Here is a 22,292-nt window from a genome sequence, read left to right as displayed (position 1 = left end):
CAGACTTGATGCTTGATTTGTAGGCTTAGATAAAAGTACCAATCTGGAAAATGCATGAGAGACTTCACTGCTTCTCTCTTGGAACTATTTAGCCTTTGAACCAAAGGATTAGGTAAGTGAATAAGTCAAAAAATTTTAGTTGAGAAAGCTGATATTCCTGTGAAAGGTGATTGCATGTACAGATTGTCCCAGAAAATGTCTCTTCTGGCCTGAACTGGTAGAAAAAAATTACAAAGAATCCCTCATTTTCTGGAGAAAATGATTGGCTTAGAAATACTCCTGGGGCACACAGCACACTATAAAAATTGACAGATAAAAAAAACCACACTTTTAATATGTCAAGTGGCCGATGTTACAGCAAAGGGAAAGCATCAAGCACAGAAGCTAGTATCTCCAGTACTCTGGGAGAAATGGCAAGCATGAAAAACAGCATCCTCAATTGTTCTGCAGCTTGCATGATATTTGGGAGACTGTCACACACTAAACACAGCAAAGGAGCAAAGCTAGAAAGAGGTTGCAGCCTAATTTAGCCCCAAGGTGTGTCTGAGCCTTAAGATATTTATGTAGTTTTACCTCTTTGTCTGGAAAACTCCTGTGAACAAGTTATCCAGCAGGATTTCCTGCTTTAATTTTCCTGGCAAGACTACAATAATAATAGAAATTTCCATGTCAGAAGGAATCCCAAAAGCAAACAGGGCTAGAAAACAGTAATTCATGAGTGTGTTTTTTAAGTTCAAGAGTTCATTTTGACATTTTTTTTTTTGTAACGATTTTAACTATTGCCTATTTATCATATCTCAAAACAGATACAGTAGCAGAAGTACTATGGGAGAAAAACTCTGGATGGTTTTCAGGGAAAAACTTTGTCACAGCCAAGGACAGCAAAGAAACACTGGTGAGGGGTACCAAGACCACTGGTCAAAGAGGAAGCAGAGATCCAATCTGGCCACTATATGAGTGACTGCTGCACTGACATCAGTGACTTGCACAGAGCACATGTCTCCCAGAGTACCTGGGCATTGCTTTGGATTTGAATAACCCACCTTGTCATGATCTGACACCATTTTAATCTGCCCTGACAGGTTTTGGTGTAGGACTGTTTCTGTTTTCATTTTGGAGCATGTTCACATGAGTAACGGTGGCTGAAATGTTTGTTCTTGTTATGAATACAAATCTGCTCTCCAAAAAACTAATCATGCAGCACACTCTTGCCTGAAGCAGCTTTTAATGGAAGAAAAGCTTCATTAGATTATTACTAAACATCACCTCCTCCCAGCTTCATACTTCCTCCATTAGTAGATTTTCCTAGCACTCAGCCATACTGAAAATGTCATTTTTCAGTATAATGGGAAAGTTTTGGATGGATCATCGTTGGTCTATTTCACCTGCTTATAAAACACATTTAAAAATAAAGAATCACAGAATCACACAATCATCAAGATTGGAAAAGACCTCCGAGATCATCTAGTCAAATTGCCTGTATACTACCAACATTTCCCCATTAAACTGTGTCCCTTAGTACAACATCTAAATGGCTCTTGAACACCTCCAGGCATGGTGATTTCACTGCCTCTTGGGTAGTCTGTTCCAAAGCATCACCACTCTTTCTGAGGAGAAAATTTCCCTAATATGCAACCTGAACCTCCTCAGTGCAACTTGAGGCCATTCCTTCCCATCCTATTGCTGTTAGCTGGGTGAAGAAGCCAACCCCTGCCTCAACACAACCTCCTTTCAGGCAGTTGTAGAGTGTAATGAAGTTCTCTCCTGAGCATTCTCTTCCCTCAGCTGCTCCCCATAAGACTTGTGTTCCAGACCCTTCACAGCTTTGTTGCCCTTCACTGGACACGCTCTAGGGCCTGAATGCCTTTCTTGTAGTGAGGGACCCAACAGTGATCATAGCACTCTAGGTGAGGTCTCAGCAGAGCTGAGTAAGGGGCACAGTCCCCTCCCTGCTCCTGCTGGATGCACTACTGCTGATACAAGTCAGGTTGCTGTGCCACCTGGGCACACTGCTGGCTCATGTCTATTCAAGCATTGATCAACACTCCCAGGTCCATTACTTCCACACAGTCTTTCAGGCACTCTGCCCCAAGCCTGTAGCAATGTCTGGGGTCGTTTTGACCAAAGACTTGGTCATGTTGAACTTCATCTTATTGGCCTCAGCCCATCCATCCACCCTGAACAGATTCCTCTGAGGGGCCTTCCTACCTTCAGGTGGATCAAAACTTCCTCCCAACTTGGTGTCATCTGTAAACTTCCTGAGGGTGCACTCAACCCCCTCAACCACATAATCAATAAAGATATTAAACAGGTCAGGCCCTAGTACCAATCCCTGGGGAACATCACTTGTAAACAGTCACCAGATGGATTTAACTCCATTTGCCACTGTTCTCCGGGCCTGGCATTCCAGACAGTTTTTTATCAAGCTAAGAATGTACCTATCCTAGCCACAGGCTCACAGCTTCTCCATGACAGTACTGTGGGAGATGGTGCAAAAGGCATTGCTGAAATCTGTGTAGACTACATTAACAGCCTTTCCACCAGACTGGTCACCCAGTCATAGAAGGAGATCAGATTGGTCAAGAAAATCCTGCCTTTTTGAACCCATGATGGCTGGGCCTCATCTTCTAATTGCCCTGCACAAAGAAATTCCATCTAATCCTTACTGCTTATTCTTATCCTTCCATCACAGGACAGTGGATTTCTCTCCTCACAACTGCAGATCTGTATCCTGCATACCAGAAGGGAAAGAGATAGTAATAAGGCAGTGCTGCCCCCAGAGAAGCTCATGATCTGAGGGCATAAAATATTACTTGCTGTTGTGAATAGGAATTAACTGATCTCATCTTCCTAAGGTCAGCCTAAGTTGCTTACCTAGCAGGGTAGCTTAATTTATGACCACTCTGTTATTTGCAACATGCTGGAAGACAGAAAGAAGTGCAAGTGTGAAATACTAAATTGTTTTTACTAAAGTATTGATTTTATTCTGCTGTTCCTTGCTAGGAATGAGAGTTCATTCATTTGCCACCAACACCTACATGTCTTTCTGATCATGGTTATGGGTTTTTCTCCCCTCCAAACAAAGTGGACTTTAGCTTTGAGAGTCAAGAGTAAATGCTCCAGTGTGAAGCTGTGACCCACTGCATTCCTTCCTCTCTTTCAGCCCTCAGCTCACACCTGCCTACAGATACGGAACAGAGATCACCCACAAGGTACTGACACAGGGCGCGCTTTTTCTTCCATGAGCCAATGGTCCAAAATAAGATCCTGTGTCTGTTGGTACCATGAGTGGTGGCAAATTTCTAGGACACTTATTGTAGAATGCGGCCAGTTTGTAGTCTTGGTTATGGTATACACAAGAAAGAACTTCTTTGGTATGGATTAGCCCACAAAGGCACACCTGACATTATCAAAATTCTAAGTTATTAAGCAGTAATAGTTTTAAACTAAAACAGGGCAGATTTAGACTGGATATTGGGAAGAAATTCTTCACTATGAGGTTCCAGCAAGGGCTTGGAACGAGATGACCCTTAAGGTCCCTTCCAATCCAAGCCATTCTATGACTTCAAGATTCTTTGTTTTTAACAATTTTTAGCTACGCTCTGAGTCAAAAAAGCTGTGTTTAATTTAACTGTAGTGAAACCCTTCATCCCTCCCACAGCCTGTCTGTGGCTATTCACTACGTGTTCTGATTTTGCATGGCATGGTGTAAGAAACCCGCTTTAAGCACCGTGTGAGGGGAAGTATTTCATCACTTGTGGAAACTATGTTCTCAGACAAGACCACTTGCTAAATTCAGGCCACAAATAGTTTCCATCTCTCTGAAGTGCCTTTTCTCTGCTGGCTTACTACTGATGTAAGTCGCTCTCCTCCACTTCCCCAAGCTGTTCTATGAAGATGCTAAAACCTAAGCAACTAGCTTGACCTAACATTTTAAAAGAAAAGTCTATATTCCAAACCACAGCAAAATAGAAAGGAAATTGTGCTTTGAGCCTGGCCACAACTAATGTTTACCCTCTAACCGCTGAGACAACCAAGCAGAACAAAATCCACAAAGAAAAACACGGCCCAAGAGAGGAGAATCCAAAGGCAGAGTCATAGACCCCCAGGACCTGCAAGCAGAAACACTTGAATGGCAGGGAAATGCATGTCAAATATTTTGAGCATCCTTGATAGAGATGCTGGCAAAGAGGAGGTTTGATCAGGTAGAATCCATGCCATTGCTTGATCATTCTTTTAGGGCTTCTTCGCATGCTTCATAACCAAAGTTTTTCTCACATCACTACTTCTTTGTGGGGAAAAAAAGAGAGAATTTGATAAAAAGCAGGCTCGTGGTGAGAAATGCCCATGAGACACCACCACACAGTGCCAGCAGGCCTGCTACAACCCTCCTGGTGTGTCTGTTTTCTTCATTTCCGAGAAACAACCCCTAATCCCACATACTCAGCTGAGACTGCTCAGGAGATAAGACGCTCCAGATTTTGGGTTTGTTTTCCTCACAGGGAAATGAAATCAGCCAGAGGGACCATGTAAAATCTCTTTTCATGGTGATTGTCATTACCATGGTTTCACCTGCTGGCCACATGAAAGAAAATGATCCTCTGTGCAGCCAGAATTACCCAGCAGACTACAAATACTCATTCTGCAACATGTTTTTATCACTCCAGCCACAGCAGTTTATCTCCAACAATACAAAGGCAGGGAAATGTCACAGGCACCACGAGGTATTTATCTGGCGAACCAAGCGCTGTTGATGCTGCTGAATGCAGTGGGGGGAAACGAAAAGAAATATAAAACAAGCCAATAAAAAAAAAAATGCTGAAATGATGCAGAAGGAAATGAACGCAGTCAATGGCCAATCGTGTCAAAGAAAAAAAGATCAGAAAAAAATACATCAGTGAAAGAATTCTGAACAGACTCTTCAATAATTTTAAACTTTGAGAACAAGACTACAATACATAGAAATCAATGCGTCGTCATGGAAATGTTAATTTCAGTGTTGTTTATTACCCATCTTTTAAAGGAAAGAGGCAGTCTGAGGAAATAAGTGATTCTGAGAGCAGAGGAATGAAGGGAGAGTTTGCACAGGTTCTGTGATATCTAATACAGACTGGATCTGTTCTCCTGTCTACTCCTTGGGAGTATTAGGATTTCACCCTTCTACTCAGCCATCTATTTTCATTATATTTGCAGGGCCTTGTCATTTCACCTACTGCTCCAGTGCCAATGCCACTGAGGTAGGTTCAGTTTTAATCGTTTTTCCCTTCCTTGCATGGGAAGTATTTACAAGCTCTTCCCCAGAGTACTTAGCAACCCTTCAAAAAGATTGTTAAAATGGATAATGCTGTTGTAGTGATCGTCCCCTTCCTTCCCAAGTCTTATTGCCATTTTTCGGCCTTTCATTTTCATGCAGTTTCAATTTTCTTTCAATTTCTTTTTCAATTTTCAATTGAATTGTTTTCAATTTTTTCAGTTTTCTTTCAGTTTTCACTCACAGGAACAGCGTGTCCTTGACTGTATAAGCAACAGCCTCCCCACAAAGAAATGCTGTTGCACGGTCATTTATACATGTTCTTTTTCTGAAATAGATTGCAGGTACATGCTGCTGAGCTTAGTATATTAATAGTGCCGGGTTAGACATTGTGCAGTAGTAGGTGTGCTGCTGCCAAAAATGAAGAACAGAAAAGCCAAGACACCAATTAAACTGTCGGTTGCTATTAGGAGGATTTTTCTGATTTAAAGCATGCCCATCAGAATGCGTCCGCTATCATAACCAAAGCAAAACAAAAGAAGAAACATGGCTAACTATCAGGCTCCCAGTTCGGTTTGCTGCGCCAACTACTTTTGGAAACATCATTCACTGGAGTCCAAGGAGAAATCTGAAGTCCAAATAAGCAAATGTAGAGTTCATCTATGGGAGGAAAAAATGACCTATTTTGCTGATTTCCATCAAGTATGAAACCTGATGTGATGTTGCATTGTTATTGGCAAATGACCTTTGAAAATAAAACACAAGTGACTTTTCCAAGTCATTTGTAGTTTCTATGAAGTGGAAGGATTTGAGATAAATGACTGGTAACAGGAGATTGATTTGGGCACTAAGTAAACGTAAGTGGATGGAAGAAAACAGCAAAATGAAAAGAAAAATGGATTATCAGAGAGCCTGACAGGAACAAGACAATGCCAAGAAAGCAAATGAAATGTAATAATGAAATCAAGTTTTGCCTGTGATGCTTCAGCCTATACCCAAACCAGGCTTATTGCACTTGGCAGTGAGCTGCAAGAAAAGAGAAATACAGCAGATAAGTGAAGCTTTTTCTTTTTTGTTCGCTCTCCTGTGAATCTGCCTTCAGCAGAGCATGACAAGGAAGATGCATTTCCTAGAAGTACCATGTACACCTTTTACACTAAAGAAAAATGCTGGAGATTTTCAAGCAAGTTTCTCATCTAAGTTCATTCACTGTTCCCCTCCATTCCCTTCTAGACACAGCAACTCGCCTTGCAGGAGAAACCTCAGTGTCTTGGCTGCCATATGGAAGCTGACCTGACACCTCTCAGCCTCAAGACGTTGTTGGGTTATGGCTATTTTTGCCAGGAGATGCAAGAGGGTCAGACAAATTTGACCATACCAATCCACATTTACAGCTAGCACCCAAGGAAAGGCTGACCTTCGCAAGAGTTATGAAGTGGGATTTCCAAGCTGAGAGACAGAGTTGCAACACAGACAACTGAGAACAGCCACAGCTCACTGGCTGGAGATAAAGAGCATATTTTAAGTGCTGTGGTGAAATGGTGTGACCTTGCTATTCTGAGAAAGCAAGGATCTGACCCCAGGCCCCTCAAAGTCAGCAGAACGATGATGATGTGATGTAAGCACATCATCAAACCCAGCACAACTACAAGGTTTAGCTGTATTCTTCCCATGCTCTGCCACTTGGAAATGCGCAGAGGCAGTGACAAGACACCCACACTCAGAAATTTGTAATCCTCATGTTATACATGTGATTATTTCTATATTATATATATGGTTGTCTGATCCTTAGGGGACACGCCAATTCCATCTAAACCAGGCTGAGCAGGCACACTGTCATTGCTGTCTTTCACTTTTTTTTTTTTTTTTCCCCTGTAAAAAGCAACCTATTGCCTTGGCAAATCAAATGCAGAAAGCTGCATGCCTCTAATTTTGTTCAAAGAAATATTTTCATCTTTTTTTCTCCTTCTCAAAGATCAGGCTTGAAGTTCTTTCAGTGCTCACTGAGACATCTGTCTTGCGTAGGTTCAGCTGCCACCTTTTCAAATTACTTGTCATGTGTATCTGTTCTATAAGATACATCATTAGATATTTTCTGCTTAATGCTATATTTATCAGCACAGAAGGGAATCTCCCAGCTCTGCGAAAACTTCGTCATAAGGCAAATTTGAGCAACAGCACTGAAGAATATCTTTCTTTCCTCTATTGAGGCAATATTGACATCCTGAACTTCCCAGCCCTAATACAGGTGCTGGCACAGTAACTCAGAATTGTATAAGACTTTTTGTCCATCTTGGCACCTTGGGTCATGCAGTACAAAGCTCATGAGCTTCTTACCAAGGTTTGCCTACGACATGCTTTGGTCAACAATTCCAGATGCTTACTGTAAAAGGAAGTTTTGCTTTGACATTTGAAATAATTCAGTAGAAACGGCAGTTGTTTCCCAGTAATTATTAGTAATTAATATTGCATTCCTCAATAAGAAGTGTGAAACTGCTCATATCTCCTCCCTATTCACATCCCCTAGCTGCTTACCGCATGTACATTGGAGGATCTTGCATTATCCTTTTTCTGTAGTCAAAATAGCAAGGTTTTTACTTACTGTGTTCCAATTAGGTACTAACAGCACTTCAGGGACTGATGCACTTAGTTCTTCATAACTACAGCTATTCCTGCTTTCATCCCAAGGGCACTCCATAAGACAACCGCTGATATTGATGCAATCTCACAAGACCGTAGCCAGGTGGAATGAAGGAGTGGGAAGACCTATCAAAACAAATTTGGAAAGTAAAGCTGCTAAATTCAAATTTTATGCTTGGCTGACAAATGAAAGTACTGATGCTATGGTTATGGCTCATCTTGCCTTGCCATTTTTATTAGAGACATTGATAATGAATATAATGAATATACTGTCACTTACGACATGGCTTCTTTGGTGCCATAAAAAGACACAACTAAATCTCTTGATTTGTAAAAAGACATAAAAGTTACATTAAAGTGATTTTTTATGACCTTTGTCAACATATCTAGTATAGCTACTGATGGTGCCCTGGTGATAGTTGGTAAAAGAAGAGGGGCTAATAACATTAATAGAAGACAATGCATGCACTGCCAGCAGCTCATGTTTGAGGAAATAGCATTGCATTGTACATCAAGAAAATTTATGTGTGAAAACTTTAAAAATGGATTATGTCAGGCAAATCATCACCAAAGCTGTGAATTCCATAAAATCCAAGGCCTTAAAGCATCATCAGTTCCAGGAATTCCTTAAAAGTATCGATGTTGATAATGGGGACGTCTTTTACATATCTAAAGGGAAGTGGCTGTGTCAGGGTAAAGTACTAAAAGTTTTTTATTGTTTGTAAAATGAAATCAAACAATTTATGGAATCAAAAGGAAAATTTCTGCCAGAACTTGAAGGTGAAAAATAACTCAGATTTAGCATTTTTGGTGGATTTGACAACTCACTTAAATGAGCTAAACATGCATCTTCAAGGTGAAAATCAACTTATCTGTGCTGTGTTTCATACCATAATGACTTTCAAAACAAAACTTACATTATGGAGAGCTGAAGTTATGGCAAATAACATTGGCTGAACACAGTCCTGTGAACAGCGACAAATATGCAGCTGTGTTTTCCATGGTGATAAAGGAATTTGAGAATAGGTTTCAAGACTGCAGAAAAAATCAATTATTTGATATATTTGCAAATCCTTTTTCAGTCAACATAAATACATTACCTGCAAATTTGCAAATGGAACGAGATGCACAACTCAATGAAAAATGTAACTGTATCTCTTTATCGGACTTTTATAAGCCTTCTCTTACCAAACAAAAACATCCCTCCCTTCACAATCAGCCTTATTCATGTCATTGCTTTTTGGCAGTACATAATGAACAACTGTTTTCAAGGACAAAGCACAGGAAGAGTAAAATGTCATCAGAAATCTCTGAGGAGTGCCTGAGAGTTCACTAAGAATTGCAGGACTGCCACTGAACCACCCTGATGCATTTGTTTCACAAAAACAAGGTCAAATATCTGACTGTTTTTATGGTTTTGCTACTCTCTTTTTTTATTGCTTTAATAAAATATATGTTTTTAAAGTTCTGTTATACATTAATTACTTTAGATATTTTAAATAGGCCCAAGACAATTCCTCTCCACTCAGTGTGGCCCATGCAAGCCAAAAGATTGGACATCCATGGTCTAGACTTTGTAGTCAATAAGATAGCAATAAAAACAATAAAAACAACATCCTTTGGTACTTCAAAGAAGACATTGTTGTTCTGACAAAATAACCTCTATAATAGTTAAAGTACATAAATTGTGTACTTAAAGTACACAATTTTTGCAGAACATGCATTCAAGATATTTTCTGCAGCAGGAGCAATAAGCAAAAACACCGAGTTAGATGCTGATTGTTTAGATTCTTTAATCTGTTTACATGTACATGTACATGTAATACATGCTGCTCTTCCTTTTTGGCCTGATTCTGTACATCCATGGTGTTTGAGATCACATTGCTCGTGTACCTTTCAATATTTGTGTAATGCATTTTAACTCACCAATTGGTATCACCAAGCAGTTGATATTTCCAGGATGTTGCACTGCTACAGGTTTTGTGAAAACTGGCATCTAGCTATAGGATAGCAGTCCAGGAAGTGTTTCTGCTGTCTGTTGTAAGCTGTGCTTGGCAGCAGCTAGCAACCCATCAGCACAAATGCGCTGGCTGGCTGATGAGCAGGGATGCAGCTCATCATTATCTGCAGGCATCAAAGATGACAGAGGGGAAAATGCCTACAAAGGAAACAGGATATGAACCAGGCTTATTCAGGTAGCAAGGTTTAGTTAGTTCTGCTGTTCATTAAGAACCTTGTTTTACAGGACATTAAAATATTTCTGGTGTGTCCCTTCATAACCCTTCTAACATAAGGCAGAATAATTCAGAAAAGAGGAAAGTACACAGCAATAAGAGACGGAGTGCAACTATTATATATAACTGTTAGATCCAGTGACCAGTTCCTGCATGATGGGGAGTGATGCTTTGATGAGGAAATAAGGAAAGAGCTAGAAGCTATTTGTTTTCCAACATACTGGTTTTCCTTGTATAAACAAAGCTGTATCATTTAATATGAGGACTGTACGAAAGCCAATTTTTATTTGGTTGTCATTATTTTTTCCCCTCAGGTGATCTGCTAACAACATGTGCAGTGGAATTGCCAGGTCACAGTCTGCACCAGGTGAGAAGGCACCCAGGGTAGCTCAGGTGCAAGGAACGCACCTGAGTGACCAGAAGGGAGTAGAGCCAGGATCAAACCCCTCTGTATCCTCATTTAAGGATTAGCAGCTAAGAGAGCAGTATTTCTCTGGATGGAGACTGTACTCCCCTTGAGCAGCATCTCTCTGGATAGAGACTGTACTCTTCTTGAGCTGTTACTGGTCATTGGAAGGGGAGAGCAAATTTTCCTTCTTTTTTTATCTGCTATTGCTCTAGAGAGCTTGTATCTTACTAGAAAGCAGTTATTGCCTTATTTTTCTATATAAATGCAACTTTTTAGTAACTTGATCAAATGCCTTGATGGCCAGCTATTTCTATGGGCAGGCATCCGTATACCTGCCTGAACTGAAGTAGGCTGCAGGACAGTCATGGTAGGTAACTGCCCCTACAGGGCAGAGATTTCACCCACTGTCTATATTTCCACAGTCTCAGTAGCAAAAGTTTTAAAAAAAACAGAACAATTGTATAATAAGTAAACAGCTTGTAGATATGCCAGCCATGAGTCAAAATAGCAGAGGAATGAAATTCATTGGGGAAATTCAGGAGTATGTAAGCCAATTAATGGTGATAAGGTTGCTTTGTTTTGTTGGGTTATTTATTTATTTATTTATTTATTTATTTTGTATGTGTGTGTGACTATATTGTATTGAAAAAAAAAATTGACTTGTTGAAACACTTCTAACAGAATTCTTTGTGTAGGCTGCCTGAAACTCTACCTATACTTAGTTTATAGAATCTTTAAGGTTGCAAAGGCCTCTGAGATCATCTACTCCAACCACCAGCCCATGCCTGTCACTTGTCTAGACCACATCTCTCAGTGCTACATCTATCCTTTCTCTAACACCTCCAGGGATGCTGACTCCATGACCTCCCTGGTCTGCCTGTTCCAATCCCACATTGCTCTTACAGAGAATAAATGTTTCTGAATATCTGACCTGAATCTCCCCTGGTATAACGTAACTTAGGACAAGAGGTAATGGCCTTATGATACACTTCACCATCTGACAGAAAACTGAACACACCTTGTGTCTCTGCTCTCTTTAAGGCACCTTGAGACAGAGATTTCTTGCTGTGTGACACACGCTGTTTTGTAGAAAGAAAAGTTGTGTCTCAGCTGGTGAACCAAACTTGCCCTGATGCAGAAACCAGATTTAGATAAAACATCTACATGCGTACCATGACATCAAATCCTCCAAAAGAGATAGGCTACATCCAAATTTTGAGACAGCAGACAAGTCTTCACCAGTACTTACTGCTGTACCAGTGCAGCTAGGAGCACTCATTCCTTTGCAGGGCATCAGAGGACAGCAACTGTTTTAGTGAAGAGAGGGAAGCTCAGGGGACTGCTGGAGGAAGTAGGCCTCAGTCATGCCATTAGTGATGGCTCAGCCTACACAGCAGCAAGCCTGTCACTACTAGGGTTTCTCTAGGAAGTCTTCACAGCTTTCCTTGCACAGTTTATTGGTTTCCTCACATAGATGGAGCAGAAAGTTATTAGGGAAATCTACCAAGCTGCATTTGTGCCAGCATGGGTTGAGTAAGATCAGCTCGATGTCTCTTAAGGAGGAAGGCAGTCTCCCATTGTTGTAAGACTTTTGGCCTTTTCCCAAACAGGCCCAGCAAGCAAATACTGGTTTAATAACCCACAGTGACCTAAAATACTTCCTGAGGAATAAAGGATGCTGCTGTCCTAACCCACTGACCAAGGACTGGAATTAAATTCCTGAGGGGTTGGGCCGAGGCTCCTGATAGAAACATCATCCCATGCAGTCTGGTCTGTGTGGCATGCAAAGGAAGGCCTCCCCACTGGGCTGCAGGAATATGCACACTGCTGGAAGCCAGAGCAGCCTCTGGTAGGGACAAGGCAATGAAGAGCTTGGTGGAAGATGGTACAGCAACACAGCCGAATAGCTTAGCTGTAACAGAGGCACCTGGGCCTCTCACTAACCTCACAGGGTTGCTTTTCAATCTTTCAAATGGAAAAACAAATGCCAACCATCTGTTAGCAACTCCTCCAGTGAGGCAGAGCAGAGAGGTTCATTAAATCAGAGAAAGGCTTAAAAACATAAATCCACAAACAGACTAAACAGACTAATACTGTACCAGAACAAAATAAGATAGAGATTTCAAAATGCCCAGCTAAATGTTAGTGGGCTGCATGCAAAATAGAGTGAAAGTAAGAAAATGGGGAGATAAATGCCAACAAAGATACAAGTATAGATCTTAGTGGAGTGCCAACAGCTTAGGGACATGCTTCATGGTGCCCAGATGAAAGCTCTGAAGTGACCCACATGGACTCTGGCTTTGACAAATCAAAAAGAAATGAGCAAATTACAGTAAGCACCTGCCAGCCCTGGACAAACAAGTTGTTCCCACTGTATGGCCATCCCAATCCTTGTGACCCTCCTCTGGACCTCCTCCAACAGCTCCACATCCCTCCTGTACTGAAGGCCACAGGCCTGGACACTGTAAAGTGTATTCATAGTACCATAAAATGATATGAGTGAAGTTTGCCAATAGAATAAGAGCGCAAACTATCCTGGACGGGGAAGTCATCATATTGGAGAGCTGGAAGGAGAAAGGCCTTGAAGAGGAAAGGTATGAAAGGATTTGTTGTAGCAAAATAAGGCAGTAGGAGAAACTCTTCATATTTTATGTTTATTTGAAAGTCTCTTTGCATCGAGCATAGAATCAGTGATCTTAGAATCACAGAATTGTTTACATTGGAGGATTCCTTCAATATCACCAAGTCCAACCATCAACTTGACTTAGCGAGTCCCACCACACAGAATCATAGAATCATTTGGGTTAGTTTGGTGGCTCAAATGAAGCTACTTTGTATTGAAGAGGAGTGCATGGCACCCAGTCCTTCAGATGAGTCATTCAAACCCACAATTTAATGCTGAAGAGACAAGGCCTGGGGCATTCAACATAACAGTCAGAGAGACAGCCTGCCCTTTCGCCCTTCCTTCTCAGCTGGGAAACGGGGAAAATGAAACAGGCTGTGAGATGACATTTTGCTTTATTATTTCCCATGTGCCTGCACCTATCACAGTAACATATAAATGCATGCTTAAGATCTCCAGGCACAACTGCAGTGTAAATAATGACTTAGCGTTAACAATAGCAATTACAGACACTGCTGTAGGCTCTAGTCAACTAATAGGGAAAATGTGAATTTTTCATAAGATCATAACAATACTGCCAATCTACAACATGCTTTTTTTCAGGCTGTTTTTTTATTTGCTGAAAATGTATGAGCATCTACAACCCTTTTCAGTCATTACCACGTTCTGAAGGAGTTTTTGTTACCTCTAGCCATGACTCATAAGAGTGGGAAACGATGTTGCTACTCCCGCTCCAAGTATAATAAGTAATGACTTTAAAAGCCTTTCATTTAGGTGTTCTGAATTTTCTGATTCTCAATCAGTTGGAGGGTATCAGAACATATTTTCTCTGAAGAATACCAAATGTTTTCATCTTAAGTTAAATTTAAACTCAACATCAGTCTCCCAGAGAGAAATGAGATAACACAGGATCTCTTTCAGTCTGTCAGATATGCAAAACTATCCCTGAGAAGAAAAAGAAAACAGTTCAGAGCTGAGCTGCAGTAACACCTCACCAGTTCAACTAAATCCATGTCACCGTGGGACAAGCAGCTGGGTGTAGGTAAGCCCTGAGACATCTTTTTTCCTTCTAAACATGTATTCCCAGATAGATGTAGCACTGATCAGCTCAGACCATAAATGAATTAATAAGCTGTACCTGATTGTGGCAACATCTGCTCGCATAAGCTCCTTCCATGGCTTTTTTTCTCCCATGTTTCACTGATTTATTTTTTTTTATTATTTTATTTTTTGCAAGAACTGTAAGAGAGAAAACCAACTGAGCACACAAACTGCCTTTAAAAAATTATGTTCTTGGTTCTCATCTAGCAGTTTTTTAATGTCACAGTACTTTGCAGAAGCACCCTGTACTGTAATAACCACCGGGGAAACAAAAGAACAAGCAGCCAAACACTACCTGGACAAGACTTTTTGCTCCAGGGTGTATTACAACACTAACAGAGCAAAACCAAATGGTTTGGAGTGTGCATGGTGGAGTGATATGTATGGGAGAACAGAAACAAGGTTTGGGCTCTGCATCATCCCATCTGATTGAGGAAGAGGCAAATCTTGGAGCAGAAAGTCAGACATTGCAGATCTGCTTTCACAGAATCATAGAATCATAGGATGGTTTGGGCTAGAAGAAACCTTGCACATAATCTGGTTCCAACCCCCTGCTGTGGATAAAGACATTTCTTACTAGACCAGGCTGCCCAAAGCCCCTTCCAACCTGGCCTTAAGCATCTCCAGGGATGGGGTACCACAGCTTCTCTGGGCAGCCTGTGCCAGTGCTTCACTACCTCATAGCGAAGGATTTCTTTTCTGGGCTTATCTCAGCTCCTGGGCCCAATGCATAATATTTCTTCCTTGCTCTTCTTGGATTTCAACTCTATTCAACCTGAAAACTTTGGTCAGGAACAGCATGTCCTGAAGGCCCCTAGAAGCAAATCCAGTGATGTGAGGAAAGGTGCTTATCTCCCAGAGTTCTTGTCTAATCATTAGCTCATCAAGTGCCCTGACCCTCACACACTTCTGTGTCCAAAGTAGCAGCATCAAAATTTAGGAGATTTTTTATAAATGTGGGAGATGTAGGTCAGATTTTAGGAAGAAATTCTTTACTCAGAGGGTGGCGAGGCTCTGGCACAGCTGTGCAGAGAAGCTGTGGTGCCCAATCCCTGGAGATGCTCCATGCTAGGTTATTTGAGGCCCTGGGCAGCCTGAACTGGATGGGGTTGGGGTGGGGGGGGGGGGGTTGCGAAGGCGGCCCTGTCCATGGCAGGGGTTTGGAACTGGGTGGACTTTAATGTCCCTTCCAACCCAAGCCATTCTATGATACTACAGATCTACAGATCTACAAGATGATGTTTTGGGACACTTCAGGTAGTAGATTAATTGCAAGATGCATTGCTACCCAACAGGTTTCATTGATAGGTGCATGGTTTTGCAAATATCCCTCTTCTGATCCAGTAACGCTACTGAGTTTTAGCTAGTGTTCAACAAACTTCTGGTACTTGAGGCAAGAATTTCCCTGGATTAAATCTGGCAACACACAGCTGGTGCCACAGCAAGACATTCCTTTCTGAGTTGAGCTGGCTGCTATCCCACTGCCCACTCCAGAGCCCCTCACCTCTTCCACTTTCTTGAGATGGATGGCTAATAGACTGGAGAGCAGATCTGCTGAGCACCAAGTGAGTTACTCACATGAAACAGCCTGGCACATGACACAGAAGGCCCAGCAAAGACCAACATACAAAATTTTTCTTTCTGTCCTCACAAAATCTCTACCAAACCGACAAGGACTGAGGATGTCAGCCCCCCTGGCCATGCCAGTCATAGTCTGTCTGTTATCTAAATGTTCGTCATCCTGCATAAAACCCAGATATTTCCCTCTCCACCAGCAAGGAGAGACTTTGGAGCTTTAGGAAGCTGCTGAAAGGTGATAAATTCCTGAAGCTGCATCCAAGTTTCCATTATCTGTTATTTGTGAGACAAGATCTCAAAACAAAACATCGTATAAAGTGATAAGTATAGTCTTTTTTCAAAGCAGGTTTTGCAGGGACCACAGTAAATTGGAAACCAGGGTATCTGAAGACCATCTACTGCAGAAATGCTGTGAGCACGAGGCCAGTTTATGACCTCTACTTCCATTCACTTATCAAAGAACTCCAACACCTAGCAACCTTTCAGTATCTAAAGTGGGGCTATAAGAAGGAAGGGGACAGACTCTTTAGCAGTGTATGTTGTGATAAGATAAGGGGAAATGATTTCAAACTAAAAGAGGGGAGAATTAGATTGGATGGAAGGGAAAAGTTTTTTTACAGTAAGGGTGGTAAGGCACTGGCACAGGTTGCCCAGAGAGATGATGGTTGCCCCATCCCTGGAGACACTCAAGATCAGGCTGGATGGGGCTCTGAGCACCTGTTTGAGCTGTAGGTGTCCCTGTTCACTGCAGGGGAGTTGGAGCAGATGGTCTTCGAGGGTCCCTTCCAATTCAAATGATTGTATTATTCTATTCTGTATAGGGGTGCTTTCACATACAACCAACTTAAGTGAACAAGTTGGCTTGGCTGCTGTGAGCAGCCTAGCTCAACTCTGTACTCCTCCCCCATTTCCAAGCGGTCTGGGAAATGACCAGTTTCATTTTGAAGGTGGAAGGAATCACAAAGAGGAAGCATGGTTCCTGTTGTGACATCCTGGCTGCGGCAGGGGATTTACCCCTGTCAGTCACAGGCTGGGTTTCTGTGAGCACAAGTGCTCCCACAAAGAGACACGTGAACATCTCGAGGGCACACCTCCAGAAAAGCAACGGGTTCTCTTCTGTGGGATAGGGTACATAGCGCCTTCAGCAGCTCTGCAAATTTCTGTGCCCCAGTGAGGATTTGCAAGGAATTTGTGGACTGACATGCTCCTGAAAATCTTGTCAGTTCCACCGAGGGCTTGGTTACATAATTCAGATAAATGCCAAGCTCCTTTCCCTGCACTTTAAGGATTAAGTGCGTTTCCTCAGTCACGGCACTTTTTCCTATGCTTTTCCTGCAAGCTAATTGTTTCAAGTAAAGAAATTGCTTACTATCAAGGCAAAAATAATGTCACAAGAATGATTTCAAGTTTTCCATTTGCCAAATATTTTCCTTTTTGTATTTTGGGTTTTTTTTGTGTGTGTGTGTTTTTTATGGCATTGTAATCTCCATGTTTGGAGGAAAAAGATAAAAAGAATATCGCCACAGCCCTATAGCCCTATAAGGAATGACTGTGATTTCCTAATTCCACTTAACCACACTAGGCAAGGTGAAAATGCTCATCAACAGATATCTTCCTTCATGCAAAACATGCTGGAAATGCTCTGTGCTAAATCAAGTATCTGGGAAGAGAATAAATGTATAACTGGTAGAGCTTTATTGCAGTGGCTGTGCAGCTACAGAGAGCATTGCAGCTCCTCTTGCAAAACCAGAACCCAATAATACCCGTGAATAATGCATTCTGGGCTGTTTTCAGCATGAAACCTAATGGCCATGCTCCTGATGAACCAGCTCCTCCTGGTGCACAGTGCACAAGGCTTCATCATGCTGCTTGGTGAGCACGTGTGGCTGCCGTTTTCCTGGCAGGCTGCTACAGCAAAGCAAACTCCAAATTGATAGATAAAAATAATGCATTAAGAAATGAGCATGACTAACATTTTCAGTGATATATATATGTATTTTTTTAATGTCTTTGGAAACCTTGAGAAAGTTGCCCTAGCAACATTACTTCCATTCTCTTTTTTGCTCACTCTGTGCCTGCTTCTCTCTAGTTTATGATGCACTCATTGAGCACGGGTCTTGAAAGGGAAGAAAATCAGCATTCAGTCAAATAAAAGGCTTTTATTTCCCCTCACACCATCAGAGTGGAATAGTCCCATCTATGATTAATATCAATGAATAGCAAAAGCTAGCCCAGAGATTTTCATAAACTGGAAAACAGTTATTAATATTAAAATAATAATAATAAATGGACTGACTTCTGTAGGACAAATGACCCAGCTTATATGGGAGGGGCAAATGCTGCACTTGGCCTTTTTTCAAGGGAACTCAAGCCCAAAATGGAGCTATTATCTCCATGTAAATGCCAATTTTCATTAAGCATACAGAATGTAATGCAGCAGCTCAGAGCTAAACGGAATATAATTTAAGTTGACAGCTCTGAAATCTCTTCCCCTTGGTCAGATCTCATTGAATTTGGCAAATGGACTCAAGAGATGTGTGCTTGTAGGTAATATAAGAAAAAAAATGACATTGTGTCCACTTGCTCCCCCCACCAGAAACTAAGCTCAAAATGTAAAATAACTTTTAGAAGGGCCAACATCTCCCACCCACAAATACACTTGGACTTTGTGTATTATGAAAAAAGTGGGATCTGATCCTTGTTTGTAGGAAACGGTCCATGTCTATAGGGACCCGATCACTGTTTTGAGGGATTTTGTCCATGTTTATGGGGATCTGATTCATTCAAGACCTATCAGGACACTGACCTATGCAACTACTACAGGGAACTGCTTTAGGTAGGGGTGGGACTCAATGATCTGTAGAAGTCCCTTCCAACCTTACAATTCTGTGATTCTATGATATAAAAACACAAAAATGTGTCTTGAACTTGACTAGGATACTTCCCTAAACACCCACCACTGCTCAGTACTGTCTCCTTGGCTTCATCTCACGCAGTGCCCAGGCTTCCATCTAATTTGAGGTTAATATTTATGGGCACACAACTACATTTCTGCATTTACACGGGCTTTTTAATTACAGTTCTACTTTGTCTTCTAAACACTTCTCTCAACTCCCTGTTTTACCTTGTTTGCTGTAAGGTGAGACACAGAAGGATGCATTTCAGCAGCATCCCAGTTGCAGAGTCCCTTACGCAACTCTGGCCAAGCTGTTGAGGTTTTGCAACACGGAGGTGAGCTGTTCACACAATGCCTTGAATTTCTTGGATGCTCTGTGCAAGTCAGTGACCAGGCAGCTGAGGTCTCTGCCAGATGCACATCCAAGCTGGGAGATGGATTGCCTTTAACACCTTCTCCCCTTGATACAGCCCACATCTAGGAGTTCAGAAACATTTATTGTTCTCTGTAATTATCTACCAGGAGGTAACTGACAGCGTGCTGACATCGTTTTACCAGAATTAAAGCCTTTACATTTCCCGAGATGCATTTAAAACCTTAGTTATTGCTTAGAGATTAGTCAGACTGCCAAATACCCTGGGGTTTTATATATGTAAAACTCTATTTTATGCAAAGTTTGGGGTGTTGAGTTTCCTTGCTTTGAAATTTTTCAGTATCTTCCTGTGACTTTGCCTCAGGGAAATTAAAGAAAGTCAATTCAAAACAGTCTCGGAGAGTACAGATACGTTCATTTCTCTGCTTCCTTTAGCACTGCCTAACCTGGGGAGGTTCTCCATAGGAGTAAATAGAGCCATCACAGCATCTCATCTGTAATGTATAGCTCCAGACCTGCTGTAGTAGTTATCAGAAGCAGATCATCTGGCAGTTGCTGTCAAAAAGCAGGAAGCTCATTCCATTCCTGTGATGGATGAAACTCCTACAGCAGCAAATGGCAGGACTGAAGGCGGGGAGGGACTGCAGGAGTTCTCAAACCTGACTCCCACCTGATGCCAGCAGTATCCTCTTGCACTAGTTGGGTTCTGCTGTCAGGACTATGACCACCACATGTGAGCACGCTCAATTTACCTCACCACCCATGCTGCTCAAATGGACCTTCTTGCAGTTCTTTATTGAGAGCCTTTTGTTCTCCTGTTCCACTCTCAGTATGTCCTCCTTACATCTTCAAATTACAACTCCATAATGGATGGCATGAACATATCCCTTGAGCCTGAGCGGCGTTCTTGCTTTCCATGAACATTCCTCACTACCCAAAAGCTGGCAGGGAGATTACAGAGTGTCTCTGGTCTCCTTGGCATGAGTCCATAGGTTCTGTGATGGCTGCTCTGAAAGTAATGCCTCCTAATTTATTATATTAGCCCACAATGTCAGAGGCAGATGTTGGTAGTACAGTTGTAGAGGCTGACAAAATGGCATCTGATATAGAAATGCCTATGAAGAAAATGTGTAAAACTGAATTCCTCCATGTGAAAAAAAAAAAAAAAAACAAAAACTGTGGCAGCAGGGGGAGGGGTGGGGCCAGACAGCTGGTCTGAATTGGGCAGTGGGTTGTGCCCGTGCCCCATGACATCATGCAGAAGGCTGTAAAGCTGTGGGGAGTTGGCTGGAAGGAGAGGGTCAGGCCATTGCTTGAGGATTGGCTGAGCACTGAACAGAGGATGACGAGGTACTGCACTAGCAAGGCCAGTGTATTGGTGGGCAGCTGCATTATTAGCTAAGTGTTGGTCAGCAGGTGGCAAGTCATTACATTGTGGAGATACGTAGATATACAAAAAACAACAACTTGGAAGCATCATCTGTTCTAGATCATCAGACCCTAAAACTGCATGCACTGTGTGTCTGGTTCCACAACCTGGGATTTGAGTTGAACCTGATCATCCGTTTTGGGGCTGACCCTTCTGAGTAGGAGTCTGAAATACAAGAATGGCAGGAAAGGGACAAAAACAACTGGAGGAAGCAATACTCACCACCCTATTCCTAGCAGTGACCAAGCAGCACATAATTTGGAAAAAGCGCTGCAAAGCTATGATTGCACACTCAGTGAGAAGGGGATTGAAGAGACACCAGAAAGCAGGCCACAACCGCGTGAAGGGAGATGGAATAACTAGGAGCCATGTTCCTGGGAGATGATGCATCAGAGGGCAGCAGTGTGAAGCTGCAGCTTGGTAGTTTCGGCTGGACACTGGAGAAATTTGTTCCCCTGGATCCAGGTCACCAGGTTGGATGGGGACAACCTCCGTAACTGAGTGTTTTCTGGCTGAGCTCTGACTAAACTGCAGGGATAGGTGATTGGACTGCAGATCCACAGAAGTCCTTCCCACCAACACTGCCATGAGTCCATAAAGCATGACAAAAATGCCTTCCTTAGCACTCGGCACACTTCCCAGAAGCCGGCAATTTTATTTCATTCTGAGTCACGGGGCAGATTTCTAGGTGTACAGTGTTCCCCAAACCACCTCCGGTAATCAGAGATGGAAAGCTGAAGATAAGCTGACTTATTCAAGATAGCATTGTAGAGGAAAACCAGTTAAAAGAACAGAGAGGGCTATTGGGAGCTGGGAGCAAGCATCAAAATTATTTTAAACAGTGAGATTTTGTACTTTTCTTATTTCCAATTAAACAGAGCTTTTTTTTTTTTTTTTTTTTTTTTTCTTTTTTTTTTTTTTTTCTTTTTTGGAAAAGCCTTTAAGAAAGACAAAGGTCACCCTTAAATATTTTTAAGAGCTTTGTAAATGGATTAGCTGAGCACAGCGGGCATCATACTTTCGGTAAGTGCAGGATGATATAAGCCTCAGGGAACTTTTGAAGATAGTTCATTCAATAATTCATTCACTTCCCTCTAATACTGTGTTGAAGAAATGTTAAACACTGCCTCTGCTTTAATAAGTGAATGAAGGTTCCAAATGTAGATTCCTCACAGGATGAATTCAATTTGCCATCATCCTCAACGTAATCCTCTGTAAGCAGTATCAGGAAAAAAGCTCAGGAGCAAAGTCCCACGTATGCTCCCGCAGATAACTTATCACCAGCATAGCACTAGTCCTGTCTGAAATATAGATCCTGAGTTTGAAGTGCAGATACTACAGGTGGTGACTCAGTTTCATGTTTCGAATCAGGTTGAGATGGTTTCCTGCATACGAGGGAAGCCTTTCAAGGAACTATCATCTAGATTTAATCCTGATAATTGCTTGATTCTAAGCAATATTTAAGAGAACAATGCTGGATTTGAGTAAAGGACACTGCACTGTCCTCTCATAGCTCTGGGAGACAGCATGGGACACAAATAAGAGATGCGAAACGTATGTGGAAATCATCTGAAAACTAAGATAAGAAGTCAACGCTGGTATTTAGTAAGTAAGTATTTCCAGAATAACTCCAGAATGCCAAGATAAAAATCCACAGTGCTGCTTTGAGCCCTTTGAAGTGGAAGCAGTAAATAAACGAACCAGTCCAGAATATTCAATAATTTGGAAATCTTTTTTCCTTCACCAAGGACGAGATTG

General features: G+C 41.8%; 1 long non-coding RNA gene across 1 annotated transcript in view; it reads right to left on the bottom strand.

The window, feature by feature from the left end:
• LOC140250529 (uncharacterized) overlaps window positions 1-22,292 on the bottom strand; it is an 81,687-nt gene that overhangs the window by 23,920 nt on the left and 35,475 nt on the right. Inside the window, exons 2-3 of the long non-coding RNA XR_011903198.1 lie at window positions 9,818-10,049; window positions 7,854-8,017 (exon numbers count right to left, since the gene is read on the bottom strand). This is a non-coding gene — a long non-coding RNA (uncharacterized lncRNA). The remainder of the gene's footprint in view (window positions 1-7,853; window positions 8,018-9,817; window positions 10,050-22,292) is intronic.

This window comes from Excalfactoria chinensis, chromosome 3, assembly GCF_039878825.1.
Source record: "Excalfactoria chinensis isolate bCotChi1 chromosome 3, bCotChi1.hap2, whole genome shotgun sequence".
Classification (NCBI taxonomy): Eukaryota; Metazoa; Chordata; class Aves; order Galliformes; family Phasianidae; genus Excalfactoria; species Excalfactoria chinensis.
This window is presented reverse-complemented; position numbering and strand designations above follow the sequence as displayed.